Here is a 24,182-nt window from a genome sequence, read left to right as displayed (position 1 = left end):
CAACAGCATGTCCAAGTCCAAACAAATCGGACGTACCAGTTCCGGCCTCCATTCACCAGCCGGACACATCGGTTCCGACCATCACTGAGGATCCCGTCCGAGATCGACCTACAATTTCAAGTAACCCTCGGAACAGTAATTCTTAGTCAAGAAATTAATAATAAAAATGGTTGGGTTTATGAAAAGTAATTAACATAAAATAAAAAATACTTGTTATGCAGTAATGGAGAACAGATTGAGGTTTTGGAGATGCTCTGTCTTCTGAATCTCTACTTTTCTACTGTCTTCTTCTTCACGCACGCAACGCTCCTTCCATGGCAAGCTGTATGTTGGTGGATCACCGTTGTCAATGGCTACCATCCATCCTCTCAGTGAAAATGGTCCAAATGCTCTGTCACCGCACGGCTAATCATCTGTCAGTTCTCACTCATGTTGGAATAGAATCTATTGATTCTTTTGCGTCTGTCACTACGCCCAACACTCACGAGTTTGAAGCTCGTCACAGTCATCCCTTCCCAGATCCTACTCGAAATACCACAGACAAGATTTAGACTTTCCGGATCTCAGGAATGGCCGCCAATAATTCTAGCCTATACCACGAAGACTCTGATCGTGAACTAGGAGGCTAAGAGATACACACTCAAGCTAATGCAGATAGAACAGAGGTGGTTATCAAGCACGCGTTCATAGGTGAGAATGATGATGAGTGTCACGGATCATCACATTCATTAGGGTGAAGTGCGAGTGAATATCTTAGAATAGAAACAAGCGTGATTGAATGAAAAACAGTAGTAATTGCATTAATTCATCGAAACACAACAGAGCTCCTCACCCCCAATCATGGGGTTTAGAGACTCATGCCGTCAGAAATGCAATGTGAAGTGTAAAAATGTCATGAGGTACATAGTAAGTCTCTAAAAGTTGTTTTTATACTAAACTAGTAGCTAGGGTTACAGAAAATAAGTAACTAAGTGCAGATAGTGCAGAAATCCACTTCTGGGGCCCACTTGGTGTGTTCTTGGGTTGAGCATTGAGCTTTACACGTGAAGAGGCTTCTCTTGGAGTTAAGCGCCAGGTTGCAGCCTGTTTGTGGCGTTTAACTCTGGTTTGTAACCTGTTTCTGGCGTTTAACTTTAGAATAGGGTAGGAAGTTGGCGTTTGAACGCCAATTTTCACCATCAAAACTCGGGCAAAGTATGGACTATTATATATTTCTAGAAAGCCCTGGATGTCTACTTTCCAACGCACTTGAGATCGCGCCAATTGGGTTTCTGTAGCTCCAGAAAATCCATTTTGATTGCAGGGAGATTAGAATCCAACAGCATCTGCAGTCCTTTTTCAGCCTCTGAATCAGATTTTTGCTCAAGTCCCTCAATTTCAGCCAGAAAATACCTGAAATCATAGAAAAACGCACAAACTCATAGTAAAGTCCAGAAATGTGAATTTTGCATAAAAACTAATAAAAACATAATAAAAACTAGCTAAATTATACTAAAAACTACCTAAAAATAATGCCAAAAAGCGTATAAATTATCCGCTCATCAGAACACCAAACTTAAATTGTTGCTTGTCCCCAAGCAACTAAAAATCAAATAGGATAAAAAGAAGAGAATATACTATAAATTCCAAAATATCAATGAAACTTAGCTCCAATTAGATGAGCGGGACTAGTAGCTTTTTGCCTCTGAACAGTTTTGGCATCTCACTTTATCCTTTGAAGTTCAGAATGGTTGGCATCTATAGGAACTCAGAATCCAGATAGTGTTATTGATTTTCCTAGTTCTGTATGTTGATTCTTGAACACATCTACTTTATGAGTCTTGGCCGTGGCCCTAAGCACTTTGTTTTCTAGTATTACCACCGGATACATAAATGCCACAGACACATAACTGGGTGAACATTTCAGATTATGACTCAGCTTTGCTAAAGTCCCCAATTAGAGGTGTCCAGGGTTCTTAAGCACACTCTTTTTGCTTTGGATCACGACTTTAACCGCTCAGTCTCAAGCTTTTCACTTGACACCTTCACGCCACAAGCACATGGTTAGGGAAAGCTTGGTTTAGCCGCTTAGGCCAGAATTTTATTCCTGTGGGCCCTCCTATCCACTGATGCTCAAAGCGTTGGATCCTTTTTAACCTTGCCTTTTGGTTTAAAGGGTTACTGGCTTTTTTCTCTTGCCTTTTGGTTTAAAGAACTCTTAGCTTTTTCTGCTTGCTTTTTTTTTGCCATTTTTTTTCACAAGCCTTTGCTTTTCATTGCTTTTTCTTGCTTCAAGATTCAATTTTATGATTTTTCAGATTATCAAATAACATTTCTCTTTTTTCATCATTCTTTCAAGATCCAACAATTTTAACATTCATAAACAACAAATTCAAAAGACATATGCACTGTTCAAGCATTCATTCAGAGAAACAAAAAGTATTGTCACCACATCAAAATAATTAAACTAATTTCAAGGATGAATTCGAAATCATGTACTTCTTGTTCTTTTGTGATTAAAAACATTTTTCATTTAAGAAAGGTGATGGGTTCATAGGACATTCATAGCTTTATGGCATAGACACTAGACACTAATGATCATGTAAGAAAGACACAAACATAAATAAACATAAAGCATAGAGAACGAAAATAGAAAAAATAAATAGACAAGGAGATTAAGGAACGGGTCCACCTTAGTAAGGGTGGCGACTTCTTCCTCTTGAAGAACCAATGGTGCTCTTGAGCTCCTCTATGTCTCTTCCTTGCCTTTGTTGCTCCTCCCTCATAGCTCTTTGATCTTCTCTAATCTCATGAAAGGTGCCATATGGTTATGGAAAATTAAAAAGCGGGGCTTTTTCGACACCAAACTTAAAATGTTTGCTCGTCCTCGAGCAAAAAAAGAAAGAAAAGAGGAGATGGAGATGTGTGGTGGGTTCGGCCAAGGGAGGGTGATAATGTGTATATGAGGGGTTTATGATGGATGGATGTGAGTGGTGAAGAGAGTATGAAAAAGAGGGTGGGGTAGGTGGGGATCCTGTGTGGTCCACAGATCCTGAGGGGTCAAGAACATAGCATCCCTGCTCCATTGAGGCGTGCAAAACGCCCTTAGAGTGCAATCCTATCGTTTAACGCCAGACTGCTACTTGTTTCTGGCGTTAAACGCCAGCTTTTTTCCCTTTCTTGGCGTTGAACGCCAACTTGGTGCTTGTTTCTGGCATTAAACGCCAAGCTATAGCTTGTTTCTGGCGTTTAACGCCAGCTTGATGCTTCTTTCTGGTGTTAAACGCCAGTCTGATGCTTCTTACTGGTGTTTAAATGCCAGTAAGTCTGTCCTCCAGGATGTGCTATTTTTGATGCATTTTTTTATTCTGCTTTAATTCTGCAGTTGTTTTTATGACTCCATATGATCATCAACCTAAAGAAAACATAAAATAATAATGGAAAATGAAATGAAAAAGTAATTAACATAGATAAATAAGATTGGGTTGCCTCCCAATAAGCACTTCTTTACTGTCAATAGCTTGACATTACTGAGCCTTATAGTTTGCAGTGTCTGCAAACCACGGAGCTTCCTGAATAGCAAACAATTGCTCATCCAGAAAGGTTTCAGAGATCTCAGTAAGAGGGAGGGATGCTCCTGCTACTGGTTCTATCCAGGACAGGTGATCAGCTACTTGATTCTCTGTCTCTTTTCTGTCTCTTATTTCTATGTCAAACTCTTGCAGAAGCAACACCCATCTTATGAGTCTGGGTTTTGAATCCTGCTTTGTGAGGAGATATTTTAAAGCAGCATGGTCAGTGTACACAATCACTTTTGATCCCACTAAATAAGATCTGAACTTGTCAATGGCATAAACCACTGTAAGTAACTCCTTTTCTGTGGTTGTGTAATTTTTCTGTGCGTCATTCAAAACACGGCTAGCATAGTAAATGACGTGCAAAAGCTTGTTATGCCTCTGTCCCAATACTTCACCAATGGCATGGTCACTGGCATCACACATTAGTTCGAATGGTAAAGTCCAGTCTGGTGCAGAAATGACAGGTGTTGTGACCAACTTAGCCTTCAGAGTCTCAAAGGCCTACAAACACCCTGTGTCAAAGACAAATGGTATGTCAGCAGCTAGCAGATTTCTCAGAGGTTTTGCAATTTTTGAAAAATCCTTTATAAACCTCCTATAGAATCCTGCATGCCCCAGAAAGCTTCTGATTGTCTTAACATTGGTGGGTGGTGGTAATTTTTCAATTACCTATACCTTAGCTTGATCCACCTATATTCCCTTGTTCAAAATTTTATGCCCAAGGACAATTCCTTCAGTTACCATAAAGTGACATTTTTCCCAATTTAAAACCAGGTTAGTCTCTTGGCATCTTTTCAGAAAAAGTACTAGATGGTTAAGACAGGAGCTAAATGAGTCTCCAAATACTGAGAAGTCATCCATGAAGATTTCCAAAAATTTCTCTACCATATCAGAGAAGATAGAGAGCATGCACCTCTGAAAGGTTGCAGGTGCATTGCACAGACCAAAAGGCATTCTTCTATATGCAAATATTCTAGATGGACATGTGAATGCTATTTTCTCTTGGTACTGAGGATCTACTCCAATTTGGTTGTAACCTGAATAGCCATCCAAAAAGCAGTAGTATTCATGACCTGCTAGTCTCTCTAGCATCTGGTCTATGAATGGTAAAGGAAAATGATCCTTCCTGGTGGCTGTATTGAGCCTTCTGTAGTTAATACACATACGCCACCCTGTAACTATTCTTGTAGTAACCAATTCATTCTTTTCATTATGAACCACTGTCATTCCTCCCTTCTTAGGGACAACATGGACAGGGCTCACCCAGGGGCTATCAGAAATAGGATAAATAATCCAGCCTCTAGTAATTTAGTGACCTCTTTCTGCACCACTTCCTTCATGGCGAGATTCAGCCGCCTCTGTGGTTGAACCACTGGCTTAGCATCATCCTCCAATAGGATCTTGTGCATGAATCTGGCTGGCTAATGCCCTTAAGATCACTTATGGACCTCCCAAGAGCTGTCTTGTGTGTCCTTAGCACCTGAATTAGTGCTTTCTCTTCCTGTGGCTCTAAAGCAGAGCTTATGATTACAGGAAAAGTGTCACCTTCTCCCAGAAATGCATATTTCAGGGATGGTGGTAGTAGTTTGAGCTCGGGTTTAGGAAGTTTCTCCTCTTCCTGAGGAATTTTCAGAGGTTCTTTTATTTCCTCTGGTTCCTCCAGATCAGGCTGAACATCTTTAAAAATGTCCTCTAGCTCTGATTCGAGACTCTCAGTCATATTGACCTCTTCCACCAGGGAGTCAATAATATCAACACTCAGGCAGTCTTCTGATGTGTCTGGATGCTGCATAACTTTGACAACATTCAACTTAAACTCATCCTTATTGACTCTCAGGGTTATCTCCCCTTTTTGGACGTCAATGAGGGTTCGTCCAGTTGCTAGGAATGGTCTTCCTAGAATGAGAGTTGCACTCTTGTGCTCCTCCATTTTCAGTGCTACAAAGTCAGTAGGGAAGGCAAATGGCCCAACCTTGACAATCATGTCCTCAATTATGCCTGATGGGTATTTAATGGAGCCATCAGCAAGTTGAGGACAGATCCGGGTTGGTTTGACCTCTTCAGTCAAGCCAAGCTTTCTGATAGTGGATGCAGGAATTAGGTTGATACTTGCCCCAAGAACACATAGAGCTGTCTTGGTATAAGCACCCTCTAATGTGCATGGTATCCTAAAGCTTCCGGGATCCTTAAGCTTTTCTGGTAAGCTTGTTAGGATGGCTGCACTGCATTCTTTAATGAGAAAAACTTTTTTTGTTTCTCTCCAATCCTTATTATGACTTAAGATCTCTTTCATGAACTTAGCATAAGAGGGTATTTTCTCAAGTGCCTCTGCAAACAGAATCTTCATTTCAAGAGTCCTGAGATAGTGTGCAAAGTGGGCAAATTGTTTATCCTGTTCCGCTTGGCAGAGTTTCTGAGGATAAGGCATTTTGGCTTTGTATTCTTCAACCTTAGTTGCTACAGGTTTATTTCCTACAGAAGCAGGTTGAGAAGCCTTCTTGAGGGAGTTATTATCAGCACTTGCAGGTGTCTGATGCCTTACTAGCATTTGAACGCCAGAACTGGACATGGATTGGGCGTTTAACGCCAGATTCCTATCCTTTTCTGGCGTTTGAATGCCAGACTTGTTCCTCTCTGGGCTCTTACTGTCCTCTGAGGGATTTTGGGTAGTAAGTTGATCATCCTCTATCAGCTGTTCTTTTCTTGGCTTTCTGCTGCTTTGAGTTGAGGTATTTAACATTTTTCCACTTCTTAATTGAACTACTTGGCACTCTTCTATTATCTGTTTTGATAACTGCTATTTTGTCTGATTCAATTGTGATTCCATATCCTTGTTAGCAATTTTGGTTTCTTGTAGCATCTCCTTAAATTCTGCTAACTGCCTTGTTATAGAAGATAGTTGCTGATTGAGTTCAGCAACTTATTCCTGAGGACTAAAGTCAGTTGATACTGCCTTAGCTTCTTCTTTCACAGAGGACTCATTACTTATGTACAGATGCTGATTTCTGAAAACTATATCAATAAGCTTTTGAACCTCTTCAATAGTCTTTCTCATATGTATAGATCCACCAAGTGAGTGGTCTAGAGATATCTGAGCTTTTTCTGTAAGCCCATAGTAGAAGATGTCTAATTGCACCCACTCTGAAAACATTTCAGAGGGGCATTTCCTTAGCATCCCTCTGTACCTCTCCTAGGCATTATAAATGGATTCATCATCCTCTTGTTTAAAGCCTTGGATGTCCAGCCTTAGCTGTGTCATCCTTTTTGGAGGGAAATATTGATTCAGGAATTTGTCTGATAACTGTTTCCATGTTCTTATGCTTGCTGTGGGTTGGTTATTTAACCACCTCTTAGCTTGATCTTTTACAGCAAACAGAAACAGTAACAGCCAGTATACATCCTGATCTACTTCCTTGTCACACACTGTGTCAGTAATTTGCAAGAACTGCGCCAGAAACTCAGTAGGTTCTTCATGTGGAAGACCGAAATACTGGCAATTTTGCTGCACCATGACAATGAGCTAAGGATTTAGCTCAAAACTGCTTGCTTTGATGGGAGGTATACAGATGCTACTCCCATATGCAGCAGTAATGGGGTTAGTATATAACCCCAGAGTCCTTCTAGACTGTTCATTTCCATTTAGGTCCATGATGGATAAAATGGAATTGATATGAATTGCAAATAAAATATATTTTTATTTTTATTTAAAAAAACGAGTAAATAAAAAAATAAAATAAAATAAAGTAATTAGAAATTAAAATATAGATTTCAAAGAGTAAAAGAAAAAGGAAAAATAAATTCGAAAACCAAATTAATTGCTTAATTAAGAAGATTTGAAAAACTTTGAATATGATTTTTGAAAAAGATTTTGAATTTTGAAATTTTAAAATTAAAACAGGAAAAAAATAAAAATTTTAAAATAGAAATCAGAATTTTTTGAATGAGATTTTCGAAAATTCAATTAGATAGAGAGAAAAGATATTTTTGAAATTAATGAGGAAAGAGAAAAATAATAAAATGACACCAAACTTAGAATTTTTAGATCAAAACAGAGAAAATAAACAGGAAAACTTTGAATATCACGATGAATACCAAAAGTAACTTTTGAAAAATTTTTAAGAAAACTAAAACACAAAGGACACCAAACTTAAAAATTTTTGTACTCTAAGCACTAAGACTTTGAAAAAAATTGAAAGAAAAATAAAATCATGCAATTGACACCAAACTTAAAATATGAAACTAAACTCAAATAGAAAAACTCAATTATTAGTATATAAAAATTTTTGAAAAACATTTGAAAAGGAAAATTAGGATTTTAAAAAAAACCAACCAAAAACAATAATAGAAGACTCTAAACCAAAAAGAAAAATTTTTCCTAATCTAAGCAACAAAATAAACCGTTAGTTGTCCAAACTCGAACAATCCCTGGCAACGGCATCAAAAACTTGGTGCACGAATTATAAATCACACTTTTCACAACTCGTACCACTAACCAGCAAGTGCACTGGGTCGTCCAAGTAATACCTTACGTGGGTAAGGGTCGATCCCACGGAGATTATCGGCTTGAAGCAAGCTATGGTTATTTTGTAATTCTTAGTCAGGAAATTAATAATAAAAATGGTTGGGTTTATGAAAAGTAATTAACATAAAATAAATAATACTTGTTATGCAGTAATGTAGAACAGATTGAGGTTTTGGAGATGCTCTGTCTTCTGAATCTCTGCTTTCTTACCGTCTTCTTCTTTACGCATGCAAGGCTCCTTCCATGGCAAGCTGTATGTTGGTGGATCACCGTTGTCAATGGCTACCATCCATCCTCTCAGTGAAAATGGTCCAAATGCGCTGTCACCGCACGGCTAATCATCTGTCGGTTCCCACTCATGTTGGAATAGAATCCATTGATTCTTTTGCGTCTGTCACTACGCCCAACACTTGCGAGTTTGAAGCTCGTCACAGTCATCCCTTCCCAGATCCTATTCGGAATACCACACACAAGGTTTAGACTTTTTGGATCTCAGGAATGGCTGCCAATAATTCTAGCATATACCACGAAGACTCTGATCGTGAACCAGGAGGCTAAGAGATACACACTTAAGCTAATGCAGATAGAACGGAGGTGGTTGTCAGGCACGCGTTAATAGGTGAGAATGATGATGAGTGTCACGGATCATCACATTCATCAGAGTGAAGTGCGAGTGAATATCTTAGAATAGAAACAAGCGTGATTGAATGAAAAACAGTAGTAATTGCATTAATTCATCGAAACACAGCAGAGCTCCTCACCCTCAATCATGGGGTTTAGAGACTCATGCCGTCAGAAATGCATTGTGAAGTGTAAAAATGTCATGAGGTACATAGTAAGTCTCTAAAAGTTGTTTTTATACTAAACTAGTAGCTAGGGTTACAGAAAATAAGTAACTAAGTGCAGATAGTGCAGAAATCCACTTCTGGGGCCCACTTGGTGTGTGCTTGGGTTGAGCATCGAGCTTTACACGTGTAGAGGCTTCTCTTGGAGTTAAACGCTAGGTTGCAACCTGTTTGTGGCGTTTAACTCTGTTTTGTAACCTGTTTCTAGCGTTTAACTTCAGAATAGGGTAGGAAGTTGGCGTTTGAACGCCAATTTGCGTCGTCAAAACTCGGGCAAAGTATGGACTATTATATATTGATAGAAAGCCCTGGATGTCTACTTTTCAATGCACTTGAGATCGCGCCAATTGGGTTTCTATAGCTCCAGAAAATCCATTTCGATTGCAGGGAGATTAGAATCCAACAGCATCTGCAGTCCTTTTTCAGTCTCTGAATCAGATTTTTGCTGAGGTCCCTCAATTTCAGCCAGAAAATACCTGAAATCATAGAAAAACACAAAAACTCATAGTAAAGTCCAGAAATGTGAATTTTGCATAAAAACTAATAAAAACATAGTAAAAACTAACTAAATCATACTAAAAACTACCTAAAAATAATGCCAAAAAGCGTATAAATTATCCGCTCATCACAACACCAAACTTAAATTGTTGCTTGTCCCCAAGCAACTGAAAATCAAATAGGATAAAAAGAAGAGAATATACTATAAATTCCAAAATATCAATGAAACTTAGCTCCAATTAGATGAGCAGGACTAGTAGCTTTTTGTCTCTGAACAGTTTTGGCATCTCACTTTATCCTTTGAAGTTTAGAATGGTTGGCATCCATAGGAACTTAGAATCCAGATTGTGTTATTGATTCTCCTAGTTCAGTATGTTGATTCTTGAACACAACTACTTTATGAGTCTTGGCCGTGGCCCTAAGCACTTTATTTCCAGTATTACCACCGGATATATAAATGCCACAGACACATAACTGGGTGAACCTTTTCAGATTATGACTCAGCTTTGCTAGAGTCCCCAATTAGAGGTGTCCAGGGTTCTTAAGCACACTCTTTTTGCTTTAGATCACGACTTTAACCGCTCAGTCTCAAGCTTTTCACTTGACACCTTCATGCCTGATACATGCTCGGAAAGACAACAGGGGCATTCTAAGACACAAGGGCAGAATGGGAATTTCACACTTTCAGAGGGCCCCATCACTAGAGCACGTGCAAAGAAGCTCAAGGAGAGCTTTGGGAACCTGGCAGTGCTTATGCATATGGAGCTACATCAAGTTCTAACCAAGGAAGAATGGGCAAGACCCATTGGGTTAAGTCAGGACAGCAAGAAGCCCAATAATGCTTTCCGAATTCAGTGGAAGGCATAATTTATCTTTAAATTTCGAAAATTCTAGACTTTTGTTTTTGTTTGTTATGTGGTCAAAAGTTGTTAGAAGACTTGTTTTATTTGCTATGCTTAGTAGTATTTTTAGGGATTTTTAAATTTAAATCAAATCTGATCTAATCTAATAAGATCAAATCTGATTTAAATTAGTTATCTTATCTTTAGGACTTCAAAATTTAAATCAAATCTGATCTAATCCAATAAGATCAAATCTGATTTAAATTAGTTATCTTATCTTATCTTTTAGCTAGTTTGTTTGGGGTCTATTTAAACACCTGGTGAGACAATTTAGATAACTTTGATGAATAAATTTTCAGTTGCTTTTAAGCACGTTTATTATGTGAGAAGTGAGGTGAGTGGTTTGCTTTGCTTGTTGCATGAGGAAGTTTGAAGGATCCAACACTAAGGTGATCTGCGTGGTGGTTTCTTTCAGTTTTCGTCCCTCTGATCTAGGTTGTCAAGGACAGGTTCTTTGAAGGTCTAGTAGGGAATCCTTTTTGGTGACCTAGGTTGCTAAGAACAGATATCTTAGAGGTCTAGTAGGAAAAACCTTTATCTATCCTTTATATTGCCGCTGTGTCTCTTTATGCTAATAAATTCCTCTTTTAATCCCATTCTTTTCTAGTCCCCCCTTCCATTAGGATTTTACTACTTTTTTCCTTAAATTCTATTACTGCAATTTCTGTTTATTTCAGTAAAAATAAATAAATAAATAAATAAATAAATAAAAATGAAAATTTAAATTTTCTCCTTGTTTTATCCTTTTCAATTTTCTTTGAGTTCCAATAAGGATTCAATTTTGCTAGTTTTGTCATCCTAATATCACTTCTTGTTTCCTTTGTCACATACTTTACTTATCCTCTTGTCAAGTTGAACGTCTCTATCATTCAGATTATCTTAGTTTGGTGTCTCAATTCCTCATCTTTCAAAGTGCAACTTGTTAAAGCAATCCAAGAGTGGAAAAAGGCAAGAGTAGTGAGCTCAACAGAGGGTAAAAGCCACATATTGAGTGAAACACGAGTGTCCTACTCTGAGTGATACATGTGAGAGGAGTGTTGTAAGGCCTTTTCTTTTACAGGTTCATTGATGGCTAACATTGAAGAGAACCCCGATCCACAACTAACTTTCCGCATCGACGTACTTACTAGCATCCTTACAAAGATTCAACAACGTCTTGATGACATGGATTCCCGCATTAACTCTTTCTCCCCTAAGCTAAAAGCACGGTCACGAGAATCTGTTTATAATGATTCTACGGAGTCTGAGGAGGAGCCTTCATCCAGATCCCGGCCTCATAGACAATCGGCAGATGTTGATAGTAACCTTAATGCTATCAAGATGCGCATCCCAGAATTTAAAGGCAGAAGTGACCCTGAGGCGTACTTGGAATGGGAACGAAAGGTGGAGCTCTTATTTCAATGTCATAACTACTCTGATGTGAAAAAGGTAAGATTAGCGACTGTCAAATTCTTGGATTATGCCCTTGTCTGGTGGGCCGAGCTGGACAAACAGAGGAGGCGAAATGACAAACCACCAATTCTGTCTTGGGAAAAGATGAAGAAGGTCATGCGACAATGGTTTGTCCCTTCTTACTACTACAGAGAGCTACATCAACGGCTCCAACAGTTATACCACGGTTCTAAGTCTGTAGATGAGTATCATAAGGAGATGGAGATGCTACTAATCCAGGCAAACATTGAGGAGGAGTCTGAGGCTACTATGGCACGTTTCTTAAGTGGGCTGAACTGAGACATTGCAAATACTGTCGAACATCTCCCATATGTGACTATGGAAGACTTGGTGAACCTAGCTATCAAGGTGGAAAGACAGCAAAGGGGAAAAGGGCTGCGTAATTCTACTTCAGGGTGGGATTCGAGAGGTGCTAATTTTGGGGAGAAGACTGGATCCAAACCTACCGAATCAAAGGAGAAGCCCACAGAGCAGCACAGGAAGACGCACACGCCTAATTCCACTTCTAAACCTCCTGCACGGCATCGTGATATTACCTGCTTTAAGTGCCGCGGATTAGGCCATTATGCTTCCGAGTGTCCAAATAAAAGGACCATGGTAATTAAAGCAAATGATATTTTGTCAGAATCTGATAACTCGGATGGGTTTGAAGACATGCCACATGCAGATGATGCTACAGATAATGAAGATATAGTTGAGTATGCTGTTAGTGGCGAGACCCTTGTTACTAGGCGGATCTTAAATGTACAAGCCGAGGATGATCGTCTAGAACAGCGAGAGAACATCTTTCATACAAAAGTTTTGTTGGGAGGTAAGGTTGGACTCATGATTATTGATGCTAGAAGTCATACAAATGTTGCTAGCTCTACGTTGATCACAAAGTTGGGGTTGAAATGCACTAAACACCCTAACCCTTACAAACTGGAGAGGCTAAGTGACGTGGGTGAATTGAAGGTTATGAAGCAAGCCCGCATATAGTTCTCTATTGGAAGATATAGTGACGAGGTACTTTGTGACATGGTTCCCATGCAAGCTTGTCATCTACTTCTAGGCCGTCCATGGCAGTATGATAGGAAGGTGACGCATGATGGTTTCACAAACCGATACTCTTTCACCTATCTTAGGAAGAAGATTACCCTTGCACCTTTGACACCTAAAGAAGTGTACCTGGAGCAACTGAGCATGCACAAATCTACTACAGAGTCTTTAGGATGTGAGAAAATTGAAAAATAGGAGGGTAAAGAGAGAGCTCTGAGAGATGAAACGTGTGAGAAAAAGAGTCAGAGTCTGAGTGAAAAAGAGAGTTCTAAAAGAGAAACATCTGTGGAGAGTGAGAGTGCTCACAAAATATGTTTTTATGCAAAAGAGAGGGATCTGAAGCATGCTAGTTTAGGAAAAAAAGCATTGGTGTTAGTACGATTTAGAGAGTCTTTACTTTCTACCATTGAAACTAACCATGACCTGCCTAGTGCTTTTATTTCACTCTTGCAGGAATTTGGTGATGTCTTTCTAGATGAGCTACCTCCAGGTTTACCTTCGTTACGAGGCATTGAGCATCAGATTGACTTTGTTCCCGGATCAAGCATTCCTAACCGGCCAGCTTACCGGACCAATCCTGAGGAGATAAAGGAACTACAATGGCAAGTCGAGGACCTTTTGGCTAAGGGTTTTGTGAGAGAAAGAATGAGTCCTTGTGCTGTTCCAGTACTGTTGGTACCCAAGAAGGATGGCTCATGGAGGATGTGTGTTGACTGCAGAGCTATAAACAAGATTACGGTAAAGTATTGCCATCCTATTCCTAGACTTGATGATATGCTTGATGAATTACATGGATCTGTTATTTTTACTAAAATAGATTTAAGGAGTGGTTATCATCAAATACGAATGAAGCTTGGTGATGAATGGAAAACAACTTTCAAAACTAAATATGGTTTATATGAGTGGTTAGTTATGCCATTTGGTTTGACTAATGCACCTAGTACATTCATGAGATTAATGAATCATGTTTTGCGAGAATTTTTAGGTAAATTTGTGGTTGTTTATTTTGATGATATCCTTATCTACAGTAAATGCCTTGATGATCATATTTTGCATGTTCAATCTGTTTTAGAGGTACTTAGAAAGGAAAAATTGTATGCTAATCTCCAAAAGTGCTCGTTCTGTCTAAGTAAAGTCGTATTCCTAGGTTTTGTGATAAGTTCTGCAGGGATTGAGGTAGATGACGAGAAGGTGAAGGCTATTAGAGAATGGCCCACACCTCAGAGTGTCTCTGATGTTAGAAGTTTTCATGGTCTTGCGGGTTTTTATCGGAGGTTTGTTAAAGATTTTTCTACTATTGCTGCACCTTTAACTGAAATCATCAAGAAACATGTTAACTTTAAATGGGATCACGAACAAGAAATTGCCTTTAACACCTAGAAAGAATTATTGTGTTCTGCCCCCATTCTTATTTTACCGGATTTTTCTAAAACTTTTGAAATCAAATGTGATGCTTCCGGAATTGGTATAGGTGCTGTTTTAATGCAGGAAAAGCAAGCAATTGCCTATTTCAGTGAGAAGTTGAAAGGATCCCGTCTCAACTACTCAACTTATGATAAGGAGCTTTATGCCTTGGTGCGAGCTTTAGAAGTGTGGCAGCATTATTTGCTACCTAAGGAATTTGTGGTACATACTGACCATGAATCTCTCAAACACTTGAAGGGTCAAGGGAAGCTAAACAAGAGACATGCAAAATGGATAGAATTTCTTGAATCCTTTCCGTACGTAATCGCCTATAAGCAAGGTAAGGAGAATGTGGTTACTGATGCATTATCTAGAAGGTATTCATTAATCACAACCCTTACTTCTAAGCTGTTGGGTTTTGAGTGTATGAAGGAATTATATGCATCTGATTCTACTTTTGCCTCTATCTATGCTGCATGTGAACATGGTGCACATAACAAATTCTACAAGCATGATGGTTTTCTTTTTCGGGGTAATAGGATTTGTGTACCTACTTGTTCTATTCGGGAGCTACATGTTCTAGAATCACATAGTGGGGGTTTGATGGGTCATTTTGGTGTGCATAAGACTTTGGATATTTTATCTGAGCATTTTTACTGGCCCCACATGCGTAAAGATGTCAAAAAATTTTGTGCCAAATGCATTACCAGTAAACAAGCTAAATCTAAGTCCTTACCACATAGTTTGTATACTCCTTTACCTGTTCCTGTGCATCCATGGGTTGATATTTCTATGGATTTTGTTCTTGGTTTGCCTAGAACTAGGAGAGGTCGAGATAGTATTTTTGTTGTGGTAGATAGATTTAGTAAAATGGCTCATTTTATTGCTTGCCATAAAACTGATGATGCCACAAATATTGTTGACCTATTCTTTAGAGAAGTTGTGCGCTTACATGGTGTTCCCCAAACTATTGTTTCTGATCGTGATGTCAAATTCTTAAGTCACTTCTGGAAAGTTTTGTGGAGTAAGTTGGGAATAAAATTGTTATACTCAACTACTTGTCACCCTCAAACTAATGGTCAAACTGAAGTAGTAAATAGGACATTGGGAACCTTGTTGCGTGCTATTGTTAGTAAGAATTTGAAAACCTGGGAAGATTGTTCACCTTTTATTGAGTTTGCTTATAACCGAACAATCCATTCTTCCACTGGTTTTTCGCCCTTTGAACTTGTCTATGGTTTTAATCCTCTAACTATCTTAGATTTAATGCCTCTACCCTTGAGTGATCTTATTTGCTTAGATGGAGCAAGCAAGGCTGAAAAAGTTAAAGCAATACATGCAAAGGCTCGTGACCTCATTGAGAGGAAGAACAAAGCCACGACAGAAAGGATTAACAAGAGCCGAAAGCATATAGTCTTCGAACCAGGAGATTGGGTTTGGGTACATTTGAGGAAGGAGAGATTTCCTACTCAGAGGAAGTCTAAACTTGATGCTAGAGGGAATGGCCCATTCCAAGTGCTTGAGAAGATCAATAACAATGCCTACAAGATTGACCTACCAGGTGAGTATAATATTTCTGCCACTTTCAATGTTTCTGATCTCTCTCCTTTTGATATGGACACAGATTCGAGGATGAATCTTTTTAAGGAAGGAGGGAATGATACATGCTTGGAAAGACAACAGGGGCATTCTAAGACACAAGGACAGAATGGGAATTTCACACTTTCAGAGGGCCCCATCACTAGAGCACGTGCAAAGAAGCTCAAGGAGAGCTTTGGGAACCTGGCAGCGCTTATGCATATGGAACTACATCAAGTTCTAACCAAGGAAGAATGGGCAAGACCCATTGGGTTAAGTCAGGACAGCAAGAAGCCCAATAATGCTTTCCGAATTCAGTGGAAGGCATAATTTATCTTTAAATTTCGAAAATTATAGACTTTTGTTTTAGTTTGTTATGTGGTCAAAAGTTGTTACAAGACTTGTTTTATCTGCTATGCTTAGTAGTATTTTTAGGGATTTTTAAATTTAAATCAAATCTGATCTAATCTAATAAGATCAAATCTGATTTAAATTAGTTATCTTATCTTTAGGATTTTAAAATTTAAATCAAATCTGATCTAATCCAATAAGATCAAATCTGATTTAAATTAGTTATCTTATCTTATCTTTTAGCTAGTTTGTTTGGGGTCTATTTAAACACCTTCTGGTGAGACAATTTAGATAACTTTGATAAATAAATTTTCAGTTGCTTTTAAGCACGTTTATAATGTGAGAAGTGAGGTGAGTGATTTGCTTTGCTTGTTGCATGAGGAAGTTTGAAGGATCCAACACTAAGGTGATCTGCGTGGTGGTTTCTTTTAGTTTTCGTCCCTCTGATCTAGGTTGTCAAGGACAGGTTCTTTGAAGGTCTAGTAGGGAATCGTTTTCGGTGACCTAGGTTGCTAAGAAGGTATCTTAGAGGTCTAGTAGGAAAAACCTTTATCTATCCTTTATATTGCCACTGTGTCTCTTTATGCTAATAAATTCCTCTTTTAATCCCATTCTTTTCCGGTCCCCCCTTCCATTAGGATTTTACTACTTTGAATGTATTAAACCCTTAATGCCCATCATAAATCCTTATCAACGCCACAAGCACATGGTTAAGGACAGCTTGGTTTAGCCGCTTAAGCCAGAATTTTATTCCTGTGGGCCCTCCTATCCACTGATGCTCAAAGCCTTGGATCTTTTTTACCCTTGCTTTTTGGTTTAAAGGGTTACTGGCTTTTTGCTCTTGCCTTTTGGGTTAAAGAGCACTAGGCTTTTTCTGCTTGCTTTTATTTTTTATTTTTTTTTATTTTTTTCGCCATTTTTTTCGCAAGACTTTGCTTTTCACTGCTTTTTCTTGCTTTAAGAATCAATTTTATGATTTTTCAGATTATCAAATAACATTTCTCTTTTTTCATCATTCTTTCAAGAGCCAACAATTTTAACATTCATAAACAACAAATTCAAAAGACATATGCACTGTTCAAGCATTCATTCAGAGAAACAAAAAGTATTGTCACCACATCAAAATAATTAAACTAATTTCAAGGATGAATTCGAAATCATGTACTTCTTGTTCTTTTGTGATTAAAAACATTTTTCATTTAAGAAAGGTGATGGATTCATAGGACATTCATAGCTTTAAGGCATAGACACTAGACACTAATGATCATGTAAGAAAGACACAAACATAAATAAACATAAAGTATAGAGAACGAAAATAGAAAAAATAAATAGACAAGGAGATTAAGGAACGGGTCCACCTTAGTAAGGGTGGCGTCTTCTTCCTCTTGAAGAACCAATGGTGCTCTTGAGCTCCTCTATGTCTCTTCCTTGCCTTTGTTGCTCCTCCCTCATAGCTCTTTGATCTTCTCTAATCTCATGGAAGGTGCCATATGGTTATGGAAAATTAAAAAGCGGGGCTTTTTCCACACCAAACTTAAAATGTTTGCTCGTCCTCGAGCAAAAGAAAAAAAGAAAGGAGGAGATGGAGATGTGTGGTGGGTTCGGCCAAGGGAGGGTGATAGTGTGTATGAGGGATTTATGATGGATGGATGTGAGTGGTGAAGAGAGTATGGAAAAGAGGGTGGGATAGGTGGGGATCCTGTGGGGTCCACAGATCCTGAGGAGTCAAGGACATAGCATCCCTGCTCCATTGAGGCGTGAAAAATGCCCTTAGAGTGCAATCCTGTCATTTAACGCCAGACTGCTGCTTGTTTCTGGTGTTAAACGCCAGCTTTTCCCCCTTTCTTGGCGTTGAATGCCAACTTGGTGCTTATTTCTGATGTTAAACACCAAGCTGTAGCCTGTTTCTGGTGTTTAACGCCAGCTTGACGCTTCTTTCTGGCGTTAAAGGCCAGTCTGATGCTTCTTAAACGCCAGTAAGTCTGTCCTCTAGGGTGTGCTATTTTTGATGCTGTTTTTTATTCTGCTTTAATTCTGCAGCTATTTTATGACTCCACGTGATCATCAACCTAAAGAAAACATAAAATAACAATGGAAAATGAAATGAAAAAGTAAATAACATAGATAAATAATATCTGAACTTGTCAATGGCATAAACCACTGCAAGCTACTCCTTTTCTGTGGTTGTGTAATTTTTCTGTGTGTCATTCAAAACACGGCTAGCATAGTAAATGACGTGCAGAAGCTTGTTATGCCTCGGTCCCAATACTGCACCAATGGCATGGTCACTGGCATCCCACATTAGTTCGAATGGTAATGTCTAGTCTGGTACAGAAATGACAGGTGCTGTGTGTAACACCCTAACTATCAAAATGTCACGCTTCCGGCTGCGCCACTCTGATAGCTCGAGTATTACCACGAATTTTATAATATTTAAGACTAAAATATGAGCCTATTTAAAACTTAAAACCGCATAACACTTCGATAACTCTTTAACGTGAAAACCTAAACATACATGCACATACAATTCAGATATAACCTTAAGATATATATATATATATACATATACACAACACTAGTTTACAATTATACATATCATAATTTCCTATCCCTCTTACAAGCTTCATAAAGATAAAGGTGAGGGAAAAATAATAGCTACGGTGATACAAAAAGACCGAATAAATAGAAAATAAACATAACTCTCCTGAAGCTTCGTCTTCCATATCCTGAAAAAGAATAACCTGTAGGGGAGTGAGAGCGTCGTCCTCGCTTGTTCTCACTATAGGATTACAGAATTGCTATAACAAGATACGTAAAGATAAGATCATTCTTAGAGTTCAGTGATCATTGCTCATCTTATGAGTCTTTCCAAAAACCATAGGTTCACATTCGAAATCCAGAAAATTCCTTTTTCAAGACTTGCTAAATTTCTCAAATATTCTAAAACAAAACATTTTTCCTTTCTTAAAGAAAATGTCTGAAAAGTTTTTCCTAGACTGTAACCATGAAAGCAGTTACCTATGCGGTATAAATGATCATCCCGTTCCAAGCATAGGTTCATTAAGTCTATGCTGAACCGATTAGATACTTTATACAGAACTAGGACTCAATATACCAATCACGGCCTCAAGCCCATCCAATCCAACACGGCCCCGGCCCAAGCAGCTCAATCAGCAACCAACTCATCACAAACCAATCAATTCAAACACAATCACAATTAATGTGGTTCAAGCACAATCAAGAATAATTACAACAAGTATAACAGTTAGCAGTTAACATAAGTATTCACATAGGCAAACCAAATACAATATGCACACCCAAACAATATCACATAGATGCAAATGATGAATTCCTGTCCTACTGGCTGTGATATCACATTATCGGTTCAATTGCCAACCCGACACATTCCCATGGGAATTTTGCCTTTCGATCACGTATAAATGGGAACCCTCTGGGATAACGTGCCCGCCACACGGTCCAGGATGTCAGTGCCTGCACACTCCTGTGATCCGAAAGGATGTGAGCGGGATACTTTGCCTCCGACCTCACATCTACACGTAAGCGGGATTAACCACCGTCCTTACGCGGGCGCCGCAACCTCGACAAGCGGGATTAACCACCGTCCTTGCCAGGCGCAAACGACTTATCAACAATCTCGTCAATTATCAAATATCTCAGCATAAGCGGGACGAACCCGGCCCTTACGCCTACCAAGTAATAACTCATCAATCTTGATGATATCCACAATCAATCAGGCTCAACAACTTATTTCAAACTCATTCTTGGCCCATTTACTTTTAATTAACAAACATATTCAATTCACATCTTGCCAAGAATCACTTTTCAAAACGGAGCCACTTTCCACATCTTTCCAGAACTTCCAAACAATCTCAAAACCAGGCCAAATTCAAAATCTCTTTTCAAAGACTCAAAATCCTTCATTTCTAAATCAAGGTCTGGTCATAAAAATTCCTCAGCGGAGTCGCAAGACTTCAGGGGAGAATAAACCAACTCATTCCCTTAAGTTCATAAAAAACCTCTAAAACTTTAGCTTCTTAATTTGAGTAAATAAAGTGGAAGTTAAACCAAAAATCAAGTCGTTTGGATCCAAAAACAAATAACGTTTCATTCCAAATATCAGATTTTATAGAAATTTCAGCAGCATCTCCCCTAAAACTTGGACTTTGCCACCCTTTTCGGGTCCCAACCAAACCAATCAACTTTTTTTTTGCAAGGGATTCAAGACCAAATTAGTTTCCAGTAAGAAAACTCAGACTTTAATTACTGAAATCCTTTCAATTCAAAACAACAAAAAACCTCCATTTTGGACAAAATCAAACATTATTTCGATCAAACAAGCAATCATATTCATCCAATACAAATCAGACAATTCATAAGACTCACTTAATCACTAGAAATGCAATTCACACATCATATCTATTTATAACAATTTCCAATTTAAAAATAAATTAGTTTGTATGGAAAGCCCCTACCTCGATTCGTCGAACCATAACCCAAAACGCACTAACGAAACCTTTAAGCTCAACCCGAAATCAACAGCAAACACAAACTCAACCCCTGATCACTTTCCCAGCACTCACAGCAACTTAAAAATGGTATTCGACATACAGAACTCGAACCTACGTTACCAAACCTCAGAGTTTATAACCAAACATACTAGAATACAAACGCAAGACATTCCAAAACATAAATACTTAGTGAACTGGCGAAACGAAGCAGTCGCGAACTCCGAGCACGTCACGCAAGCATCGATACACAACCCTACGACTGATAACGCCACAACACCTCAACCTAAATGATCAGAACAATAATCTAAAGGGATTTCAAATCAAAAACGCTTACCGAACGAAGAAGGAACGGCTGAACCGAAACAGCGGCGGTCTCCGAATCGGTTCGGCGGCAGCCCCGGCAGTCAGCCCCAAACAGCAGCGGCGATCTGAACCACACGCAACGATGATGAAATTCCCGAAAACTCAACGGAAAAGAGAATCAGCTTAAAACCCTTACTCACAGAATTCTTCGGCGACGGCAGTGGCATTTTCCGGCGACAGAGGCGGCGACGCAACCAAGAAAGAGTGACTGAGCTCAATGACGGCATCTCCGGCAGTATTTCTGGTGGCCAGAAGACTACTACTGGCGGCCAGAACAGCGGCACAGCTTCTCCCTCCTTCGGCAGTACCATCGGCCAAGGTACGGTCGTGGAGACGCCCTCATCCGCAGTGAAACGCAGCGGCTATGGAAGCTCGGCAGCGGCTGGCTCCGTGAAGAGGACGACGGCAGCGCAGGAAATAATGGTGCTGGCTGCGGTAGAGCGTGGCGGCTCTTCCCTTTCTGGCATCGTCGGCGACAGCAGTGGTCCCTCCTGGTGCTTCCCTCAGACACGCGTTCCCCCCTTCATCAATCGGCGACGGTGAGGCAGCAGAAGCAGCGGCGCCTCCTCTCCTTCACAAGCATTGCTCTCTCTCGCACCACCAGATCCAATCTCTCTTAACTCGGTTCGGCGGCCTGATGGCGGTGGTCGGAACAAGACGGCACCACGAAGCAGTTCGGCAAATCGACGGCGATGTGAGATGGATGGCGGTCCGGCGATGGCTCCACAGAACGGCGGTGACACGAGCTCGTGGCTCCATGGATGGCGCTATAAAACAGCTCGACGATGAGCTCCAGGGCGGCGGACCGACGGTGGCGAGGCCTCCCTTGCCTTTTTTCTTCTTTTGTTCTCCTCTACTCCCCCTCAGATCTCTCTTTCTTTCTTTCTTGGCAGCTATTGCTGCTGTGTGTTGCAGCTGGGTTTGGGGGGAAGGGCTGAGTGGGGTTAAAAGAGAACCAGGTCGGGTAACGGGTTATTGGGTTAGGGTTTCCTTGTTTTGAAAATTAGAGTTAGGGGTAATTTGGTAATTTCACATAAAATTGGGAATGATATAGTAATTGAAACCCAAATTAAATTCAACATTAATTGTAAATATAGAAAATACTATTTGCTCATCAATTTCACAAATTATTTTCAATAAAAAGTCCAAATCAAATAATTAGGAATAATATAATTAAATCCTTTATTTTCTCAAAATAGTAGTATCAATATTTTAAAATATTAATCATTTAGTCCAAAATCATATAAAAATCCTTATTATTTCACAACCACCAACTTTGTGATTTAAATATAGAAAATAATCCAATAATTATAAAATTGGATAATAACCATAACTTATCTCAAATTCAATAAATCAAAACTTGCCTTAATTATCTTTAATAAAATAATTTCTGAAATTAAGGCTATAGATAACCATATGATTTGAGACTTGATCATAATAAGACTTTTCAAAAGTTCTGGGTCTTACATTCTACCCACCTTATAAAAAATTTTCGCCCTCAAAAATTGATACAAAACGAAAAAAAATCTCTTAACATTTCACCTTTGAACACATTTAAGGAAAAAGCAAAAATATCTCAACATATAAACATATATACGGTTTTTCAAATACTTGGATGGTCGTATGCATAAAGATACAAAGGTAGGAGTGTGATTGCAAAGCAAACGTTACAAGATAGGCTCAATGCACAAGGTCATATGATCTCAAGGCTTTACAAAAACTTGAGGTGCCAAAATAGGGTGCAAATCAAGATAGGCGTTCACAAACCAAAGTGGTAATTAGTGAGGTAATAGGCTGCAAAGCATGTTGGTATTTAAACAGTGGCATAACGTTCGCTGACAAATCTCGTTCCCACTTCAGAACTTTAGTTTCCCCAACTCCACCAACCATTTCACAACTCCATAACATATCACAAACCTAACATCCGCAAGCCCTTCTACGAGAAACAAAACTCCCACAACTTCTCATAACGTTGCACACTTACAGCTTCACCTTCCGTATCCACAAACAGGTCTTAAAGAACTAACGCATCGCATTACTATACTTCAAGATCACACGTGACATCAAAACAATTCTCGAGTTTACTCAGAAAGGTAAAAGACTTTGAAAAAGAAGGACAAACAACAAGGATAATCTCCGCAAGAGTTCTGAAAGAACTGCAGAATCTACAAGTAAACAAGGATGTACAATCGATGAAGAGTATTGGAAAGAAATTCAGTTTAACAACCTCAAGGAAGACTCTTGAATTAGAGATAACTGATAGGAACACAAAAAGGATAAGCAAGGCAGTAGTTTGGAACTAAATCAAGCTGAGGTAACAAGTATAAAATCATAGAAGAAAGTTAACTAAAGCTAGTGATGACACTCTCAAGGTTTAAAATTTATGTTTTAGTACACATAATACATTTGAATATAAGGAATGAAAAACAGAAAGAAGATCACCTCATGTGCTAAAAGAAAGGTATATAACTCGCATTTCACAAAAAGGGTGACAGAAACACATGTCAAAACTGCAATGTGGTTAAAAGAAAACTAAATTTCATTTTGTCTAAATAGTTTCCAAGTAAAAGACAGAATAGGTGGGGTTTGAAAAATGAAAGTCAATTGGGTTAAGGCTGACACAATTTTTTTTTTTTGAAAATCCTGAAAGACATTCAGGTACTCAATCAGATAAAGGCATATACTGATATTGTGGCAAGGTTGTAAGAAAATCAAACGTGTGTTCAATAACTCTCAAAGTTTAAATTCAAACAAGCGTGTATAAAATTTTTATAGCAGTTATAGAACAAGTTAAACTCTATTTAGAAAAGAAAACTCCGAGGTAAAAGTTTGCTTATCAGTCGGTTTCAAAACTTCATTTAAACTAGTGCATGCCAACTTCAAAACAACTTTGTCAATTTAAAGAATAACTATGGATGCAATTTAAGCGAGAAGAATTGATTTAGACTTCTTAAGAGAACCCCAAAACTTGTTTCAAAAGTTCACATCAAAACTCTAAGAATACACTTGAAATTGTCATCACATAAGAACATTCTAGAATATTTAAGATGTACTTAAAAAGAAATCAGAACAAACAAGAAAGGATCTTAAGTCAAGGGAGTTCAAACAAGATCCACGAAGCATGGGACACCAAACAAGCTTTC

At 38.8% G+C, this 24,182-nt stretch overlaps 1 pseudogene; it reads left to right on the top strand.

The window, feature by feature from the left end:
• Nucleotides 1–11,392: 11,392 nt before the first annotated feature.
• LOC140177631 (uncharacterized) lies at nucleotides 11,393–21,582 on the top strand (annotated as a pseudogene).
• The last annotated feature ends 2,600 nt before the right edge of the window (nucleotides 21,583–24,182 follow it).

The sequence above is a fragment of the Arachis hypogaea genome, chromosome 13 (genome assembly GCF_003086295.3).
Source record: "Arachis hypogaea cultivar Tifrunner chromosome 13, arahy.Tifrunner.gnm2.J5K5, whole genome shotgun sequence".
In the NCBI taxonomy this organism is placed as follows: Eukaryota; Viridiplantae; Streptophyta; class Magnoliopsida; order Fabales; family Fabaceae; genus Arachis; species Arachis hypogaea.
Note: the sequence above shows the minus strand (reverse complement) of the source record. Positions and strands in the feature narration are given on the sequence as shown.